General features: G+C 31.4%; 1 protein-coding gene across 1 annotated transcript in view; it reads right to left on the reverse strand.

Annotated features, from left to right (window-relative positions):
• The window catches only part of LOC126778218 (octopamine receptor beta-3R-like), a 60,509-nt gene extending 56,541 nt beyond the window's left edge, over nucleotides 1–3,968 (reverse strand). The window contains exon 1 of the mRNA XM_050501696.1: nucleotides 3,780–3,968. The gene's annotated coding sequence lies outside the window, so the exon portion shown is untranslated. The remainder of the gene's footprint in view (nucleotides 1–3,779) is intronic.
• Between the last annotated feature and the right edge of the window lie 4,641 nt (nucleotides 3,969–8,609).

Below are 8,609 nucleotides of genomic sequence, written 5' to 3' on the forward strand. Positions count from 1 at the left end.
CTGTTGCTGCTGGTGCTATTTGCTGCTTCGCACTGCTTTTATTTGTTTGCTCACTCATCGTGACACTGCGTTCAGGGTTTACACTATCCTGCTTATTTATTTATTTAAGTCTATCACTTAATTTTAACCGATGCCAACTCACTTACAGCTAACTCACTTATAATATTTTATTTTATTAATGTGAACTTAATTGACCAGATACAGTCAACGGCCCACCCCCTGTTTTTTATGTTGTAATTTTTATAATTAAAATTTTATAACCTTTATGACGAGTTTTATTAATGTAACGGTCTTGGTGGAACGAACCCTGTACATACGAGAATACCGTGACAACTATCACAACCACCCATTACCCTTTAATGGGTGGTTGTGATTATTTACGTGATTTCTAAGGCACGGGAGTGTAAGCACTGAAAATTTCTAGACTCCGAGCTGCTACTGAGATTTTTTGTCTGGCATATCAATAAACTTTTAAAACTAGTGCTTGAACCCAGGAACTCATGATATGTGAACCTATAGGTCAGGCTTTAGAGTGTGAATGAATGAGGCAGTTAATTATTTGTTGTCATCAACGTTACACTCATTTCACTGTTTTCATTTTATTGCCACCTGAATAGGTTCTAACCCCACTATAGTTATTTAGTAAAAACCTATTAAAAAGTAGTGTAACAGGCAGAAGACAACAACTTATGGTCTTAGGTCTTATTCTTTAAAACCATTATTTAGCGGGTGATTAGTCAAACAATGTTATGTCTCCTTCTTTCGAATGTCAAAACAATAATGACAGTAGTTCTACTGGTGGTAGGGCTTTGTGCAAGCTCGTCTGGGTAGGTACCACCCACTCATCAGATATTCTACCGCAAAACAGCAATACTTGATATTGTTGTGTTCCGGTTTGAAGGGTGAGTGAGCCAGTGTAATTACAGGCACAAGGGACATAAAATCTTAGTTCCCAAGGTTGGTGGCGCATTGGATATGTAAGCGATGGTTTACATTTCTTACAATGCCAATGTCTAAGAGCGTTGGTGACCACTTACCATCAGGTGGCCCATATGCTCGTCCGCCTTCCTTTTCTATATTTCTATATAAGCAAAGCAAAATCAATGTTTGACTTAAGGCGGCTTTCAGAATCAGCATCGCATTGGTATTTTATAGTGTTTTTGTTTTGTATGGCCGGTATAATCAGAGATGACAATTCCCATCAAGAACCATTATGTACGGTGTTGAGATAAAATAAATAAAAGATACGTATTCATTAAAAGAAAAAAAGGCTATTGAATTGAGTTATCTAAGTGTATGTTTGCTTTTCATTTTGTCTTCGAAGGTGAAAGAAAAAATAGAACGTGTGTCGGAAAAAATCTCACACTTTGTATTCTCAGTGGAGTGCAGTAGAAAATTTGTATTGTATTAATTAATAATTCTAGTGGCTTGATGTACGGCCGCAGACCCGGAGGTCCTGGGTTTAATTCCCAGGTCGCCCCAATAAAAAGTTATTACATTTTTCTGTCAGAAAATTCTTAGTAGCAGCCCGGAATCTGGAAGTTGGAAGTGTGTACACACCCGTGCCTCGGAAAGTACGAAGAGCCGTTGGTCCTGCGCTTGAACTCTTTCCGGTCGTGTCGGATTGCCGTCCCATCGGATTATGAGGGTTAAGAAATAGAGAGTGTACCTGTGTTTGCGCACACACTTGTGCACTATAATATTTCCTGCGCAGTTGGCTAATCTCTCTTGAGATTGGCTGCCGTTGCCGAAATCGGTCTGGAGGACATTATTATTATTAAGCGATTAATACGATTGGTATAAAACTATTATATTATGATAGTTTATCGTTTTGACATAGATATATGTATGTGTATATAGGTATCAAGTTTCATTATATGTGTAAGGTTGAGATATGTGATTAGATATTATGAAAATTTTTTATTTTTTTTTATAGAATAAGAAGGAGGACGAGCATATGGGCCACCTGATGGTAAGTGGTAACCAAAAGCCCTTAGACATTGGCATTGTAAGAAATGCCAACCATCGCTTACATAGCCAATGCGCTACCAACCTTGGGAACTAAGATTTTATGTACCTTATGCCTTTAATTACTCTGGCTCACTCACCCTTCAAACCGGAATACAACAATATCAAGTATTGCTGTTTTGCGGTAGAATATCTGATGAATGGGTGGTACCTACCCAGACGAGCTTGTACAAAGCCCTACCACCAGTAATAAATAAATCAATACAAGCATTTGAAGCAATGTTGTTTGTTTGTCTTAAATATATATACTAACTTTTTGTTTATTTGTTTGTTGGTACGCTTTCATGTCTTAACTATCATTATTTCGGATTCTAGTACATAATAATATTAAGATTAATTATTGCTAGTCCTAACTGTATTCGTCAGTGAAATATTTTAAAAAATACATTAAAATGTTACAAGACAGATCTCATTGATGCTTTAAAAAGCGATCTGATTAAATAAAATAATACTTTAGCTTAACTGAAATACCTATTCGTTGGTAGTTCCCAGACAACAGCAGTCTCTTTACAAATAAGACGATTTGTCTTATTGTTTAAATTAATTATTTCGACTTTCAAACAAATTTCTGTTCGAAATATATAATGGAAGCAGTGTTCGATAGTTGAGATAAATAAAATCTATCATTATTTATCAGTAGATATTTACTTTTCAATTTTACTTAGCATAGAACGTGAATTAAAAGACTTAAAAAATAATCTCCTTTAATTAATTTTTCATATAAAAGAAATTTTAATCCGATGTAAAAATAAAAAAATAAATATGTCAAGTCTTTGTTTTCAATCTTTGAACGATTTCTAGAATTTCGTTCAAATGAATTTAAATTTGAACATAAAAATAAAGTTTTCCATCTGGACAGAAGGAATAGTCTACCTGGAGGCTTTATGTTCTGACACAAAAAGTGTATGACCAATTATATAACAGTTATTCAGTATTTATTTTTAAATAAAGATTTTCTTTAATCAATCAATTTGATCTTGACCACAGAAACTGTAAAGATAAATTATAGAAACAAATTCTTATATTGCATTGCCTAGCATTATCTACCACCCCAGTGTTAACGACTTAAAACAATTGAGGAGTTTGTTTGAATTTAGAACGGTAGTTGTAATAAATTGCAATATTAAAAACTTAAAACAGAATACTCGAGAAAAACGCAATATTTACAAATAAGTTATTTAAAATATATATCAATCATAAGCAATGTGGGTTACGTCTTCAGTGACACAGATTTGCATATGTAGGTAACCTAGGACTCAGCCACGCTTGTATTTCGTTCTACTCGATTAAGCCTATAAATATAGAAAAAATTATGAAAAAAGTTACCGCTATAAATGTTCGAAGAATCGATTAAATTTTTATTTGCTTACATTTAATTTCTATGAATTTACAAACGAAATTCGAATATGGAATATTTTTAGACCAAATAACTTTCTAAGTACACAATGATTTTTATGTATTGCATTTACTGTTTCAAAATTTCGTCGTTTAATATTTAAAATATCAAAAGCTGTGGATCATTTGATTCCGAAATACATTTCTTTTACAAAATCGACATTTTACATAACTCTTTAAAAAAAAATAATGTTCCAGTAAATTCGTTGAAAAGGCTTAAATGTACATCAGAACGCTATTTTTAGTACAAAATCGCTATGCCAATATAAAACAGTCTATTTATAAAATAAATATAAAAAAAAATAAAAAAAAATCGTAACCTAAAAAAAAATTATCGAATTAAATATTTTAATTACCTTCCAAGCCGTAGAATACACTCGCATTACCTCTCACTATGATATTGTACGTTTGCTTGTCCGACAAAAACTTATCCACTCTTTACATAACAATTTACACGTAGAACAGTATACAGTACTCACTCATTACCGTAATATTTACGACTTTATGTTATAGAAAGTACTTTGCGTAGACGTGCTACGCGCTCGATCTACGAGATAATACTGCCGTAGCTATGAAGCTACGAACCGTCTACGGACTCTATATTGGTTATCACTATCCCTTTTTAACTCGATACGTTTAATATTTTTTTCTCTGTCTATAAATACGGTATCTCAATACAGTAGATGTAGAATGTTTGCTGAGGGCTTCAGTTGGAATCATTGTTGCCGTTTTGGCGTTAGGAATTTTCTTTTGTTGAGCGTGTGATTTCTGTGACGGGTTAAGAAGGGCTATTTTATGTCACAACTTATTGCCCCTTTAGGCTATATTGATATATTATTTGCTATAAAAAACTTTACTGACTAATAAAGCGATTTCACTAAAGTATCATATTTTTATGATGTATTAAGATACAAAAGAGTATAAAGTTTTTATTTGTACTTAAAAGTGAATTTAAAATATTTTTACACATAAACGACATACATACTAATTTGTATGAGTATCAAACTTATTATCTTATAATGTTAAATAAGCAAATTTTCACAAAAAAATATTTCATGTATCTCAGAAACGGCTTTAACAATTTGACTCAAATTTTGTATTTAGATAACGTTTTGTTTTTGAAGTTTTTCCTAGAAAACAGCGCAAATTTACACATAAAAAGTAAATAATTATATATATACATAATAAGTTCACTTTTGACAATTGCATTGAATATTACCTTACCTGTATTTAGAGTTTAGTATTGGTAATATATGTGTCCCAATAAAAATTACAATTCATTATTAAAATTAAAATTTGTTCAAAATTAAAATCTGGAACATTACCTTGAAAATAATCTTTTTGGCAATATCGCAAGACAATGAAAAATATTCACTTATAAAAAGCCACATTTGCGCAATATTTCAAAAAGCTCACGTGATAGTACTTTAGCTCTCACAAACTTGTATATATTATGTTTGTACTGTGCATCATTAACATAGATAAAACAGCTAGAAACGAATTTAATTGGATTATATTTTTGATTTTTATACAAACAAATAGTAACAAATGTGATGGAACTTACCGAAACTTTGTACTCGGTGCAAAATTATTTTCAGAATTATCAAATCGGATAGCAATTTATTAAATATGACAAAACTTGAATCACATGAAGAAATGTTTTTATTTTCAATTGTAGAAGAATTGTATTGGTTTTAGTTGAAAACCTATCATAGTTAAAATATCGGTTTACGATGGTGTTTTAAATTGGGGACATATATTTAAAGTGTTTAATAAATCGAGCTACGTTCTATTTAAAACGCAACCGTACCTTGAATAACTTTAATATAATCTTTAGTTAAATAAAAATCCTTGACCTCCGGTAAAATAAAATGGGACAGTTTTTATTTATGGAAAATTTATGTTTTTTTTTTATTAAGCATGTAATTTTATACGTGCACGATTGCTAATGAAATATTTGAAGGTTTAATGTCAAGCGGTTTTTTTAAATAAAAACGAGTTACGTAATTTGTCTTTAGATCAATTTGTAGTAACGAGCTGTAGGGCTATTTTTTAATAGCAGACTCGAATCTCACCGCTGAAAACAGTCGAGAAATATCATAAAATGATATACGAGATTGACATTGAAAGAGATGTGTCCTTACTTGGGGTTCATTCTTTCAGGTTGCTTCTTTCCAAATTTCATCAAAATCAGTTCAATAACTTAACCGTGAATGTTTAACAGACAGACATAATTAATTTCGCATTTATAATATTGTTATACATATAGATGTGCCAACTAAATAGACATATGTATGAATTTCAAGCTGAACGTGATCGACTCGCAGGCAATCTATATTTGTTGCGATCGTGGGAATTAGAACGGATTTATAATTAATTGATAAATGATAGGAAGAAACAAGAAGGTTTATTTTCTGCTTTCATCTTAAACTTATTTTATTTATCATCTTGGTTATTTTATATTTATATTTAATTTGAAAAATATTATTTTTAGTCACGATTAAATTAAAATATTCGGATAATTTAACTTAAATTATTTATTTATCTGATTGAAATTAAATATCATTTTTTCAACGTTTTTATGTCTATTGTTTGTAATGTACAAAAACGTTCGTCTTCTGTTATGTATTGATTGAATTAATTTTCTTGCATGCGCATTGAATTACATTCCATATACATACTAGCCATTCGACCCGACTTTGTACGGGTTAATTATAATTTTTTTATTTAAAATAAATCCCAAAAACCCGATGCGCCACCTACGATAAACAACTATCCAACTCAGTCGAACGAACAAAAATATCATTAAAATCGGTCCAGCCATTTAATAGAGTTCAGTGTTAGTTTAAGTGTATATGACACGTATAAAAAAATATATATATGTAAGGACACTACATATAATGGGCTCTTTTATTCGAGTCACTGAAAACCATCGTTGGCAACCAAGAGTTTTAATGTCGTAGAGCCAACAAAATATACTGCGTGATTAACCTTTTGCAACATCACATTTTTTACAGACGCCCTTTTTCCTTTTTTATTAATTATACAATCGTTTTGTAATTTTCTCATTTATTATTTGCTACTAAGCTATTATTTGTTAACTATCTGGTGCCCGCGACTTTGTCCGCGTTAAAGTCAGTTTTATTGATTCCTTTAATGCCGACAACGCACCTGCAAGCCATCAAATGTCGTAGATCTCCATTGACGGCGGTGGCTCGTTTGCCTCTTATTAAATAAAAAAAATAGTTTTTACTGCTTTAGTATTATATTTAAAAGACGAAATATAAATCATGTTCACGTCATGTATATCTTTATCACTGTCATCCAACTTCTTAATTGAACTTAATCCACCTTTGAAAACCAAGAAAATCTATTTAGTAGTTTTGGAGAATCAGGAATACATAGACGGGTGGATAAAAATTAAAGAATATGTTTTTTTTTGTTCTGTGACTCTTCTTATGACCCACGCTCATTTATTTATAAATTTATTCAATGTACAGACAAACGGTTTCAACTGCTCTATTATATGTATCTATAATACAGCAGAAGAAACGGTTTAAGGGATATAACATATTAGATAAATAAGGTGAAGAAATGACGATTGAGTGAAATGGATGAAGGTGTTTGACAATTCAAAAGAACTTGTAAAAATATTTGATTTAATTTGTTTTTTTGATGACCATCACTTACTAGCCAGTCTTTGATAAAGTATGGCTTAAATAATTACTTAGGCTTGTAAATAAACAAAGGAAGACATGGATCCAAAACTCTTTAATAAAAATCAACGCTCGCTAAACCAAAACACAGGTACAAGTATATTATATTCATAACTGGTAGTAGGGCTTTACGCGAGCTCGTTTGGGTAGGTACCAGCCACTCATTACATATTCTACCGCAAAACAGCAGTATTTGGTATTGTTATGTTCCGGTTTGAAGGGTGAGTGAGCCAGTGTAATTACAGGCACAAAGGACATAACATTTTAGTTCCCAAGGTTGGTGGCATATTGGCGATGTAAGCGATGGTTACCATTTCTTACAATGCCAATGTATTTGGGTGTTGGTGACCACTTACCATCAGGTGGCCCATATGCTCGTCCGCCTACCTCTACTGTAAAAAAATTAATGTATTTTTGTTTTTAAATAAACATCTTAGTTGCGAAGTGACAAGCCACGCTCTGATTCACTGTTATGAATTGAAAATAAGAAATCTTTTCAAGTTTTAATGAAACCGCCACTAGCTTTGTAAGAAAATCTATTAAGTCTGTACTTCAGCTAAAAATATTAATAAAAATATGCAACTTATATTTTATAAAGCAGTTTTTTGTTATTTGTTATGACAATTATTTATACTTATTATTATTATTTTTACAAAAGTTGACATTTCCGGAGCATTGACAACTTGGAAACTAAATCAAAAAAACGAATGAAAAATCTTTATGACAAATAAACAAACATAAACGCAGCAATAATAATCATGAATCAAAATTTAAATAATATTTTGTAATCTAATGAAGTTTATGATGTGTGACTTTCAAAGTAGAATTAAAAAAAATGTAATTTGTAGATGTCGTAAGAGCTGACTAATATATTTTTTATTAATCGCATCCATTAATTAAGATTATACACTTTTGTGGTGCTAGGGAACAATACCAATTCCGAGGAGGGTTGGCGTCAAGATAATCTTAATCACCTGCGAAAGCTTCCACGTTATTTACCCCCTATATAAATGATATAAATAATGATTACATAAGTCTTTATATAAGAATGTTACTTAAATATTTTATTTACGAGGCGTGAAGAGACATCTTGCGGGCCAGCAAGGCGGGGGTGGTTAGTGCAGAACATTCTTTCCGACTGCACTGGCCGTCAATTATATACAACCTTTATATATTTATATACAATTGAACGAATAAAAAATACATTCTTGTAATGTAAGTTATATCAGTTAATGTCACCTTGCTTTAAGTCGATTAAAAATATTTTGTTTCGAATTTATATAAAACTACTAGTTCTTGCAACTACATCGGCGTCAATCAATATATTTAATTATGAATAAGACAGATTCTAGCCTACTTCTATGTGTAGCTTTATAACGATCAAATCAGAAATGTAGTCGTAATGAGGCAACAAAACGATACATAGCTACTTTCGCATTTATAATAACAGTGCTTAGAAATCACCTCATT

The sequence above is a fragment of the Nymphalis io genome, chromosome 25 (assembly GCF_905147045.1).
Source record: "Nymphalis io chromosome 25, ilAglIoxx1.1, whole genome shotgun sequence".
NCBI classification, from domain to species: Eukaryota; Metazoa; Arthropoda; class Insecta; order Lepidoptera; family Nymphalidae; genus Nymphalis; species Nymphalis io.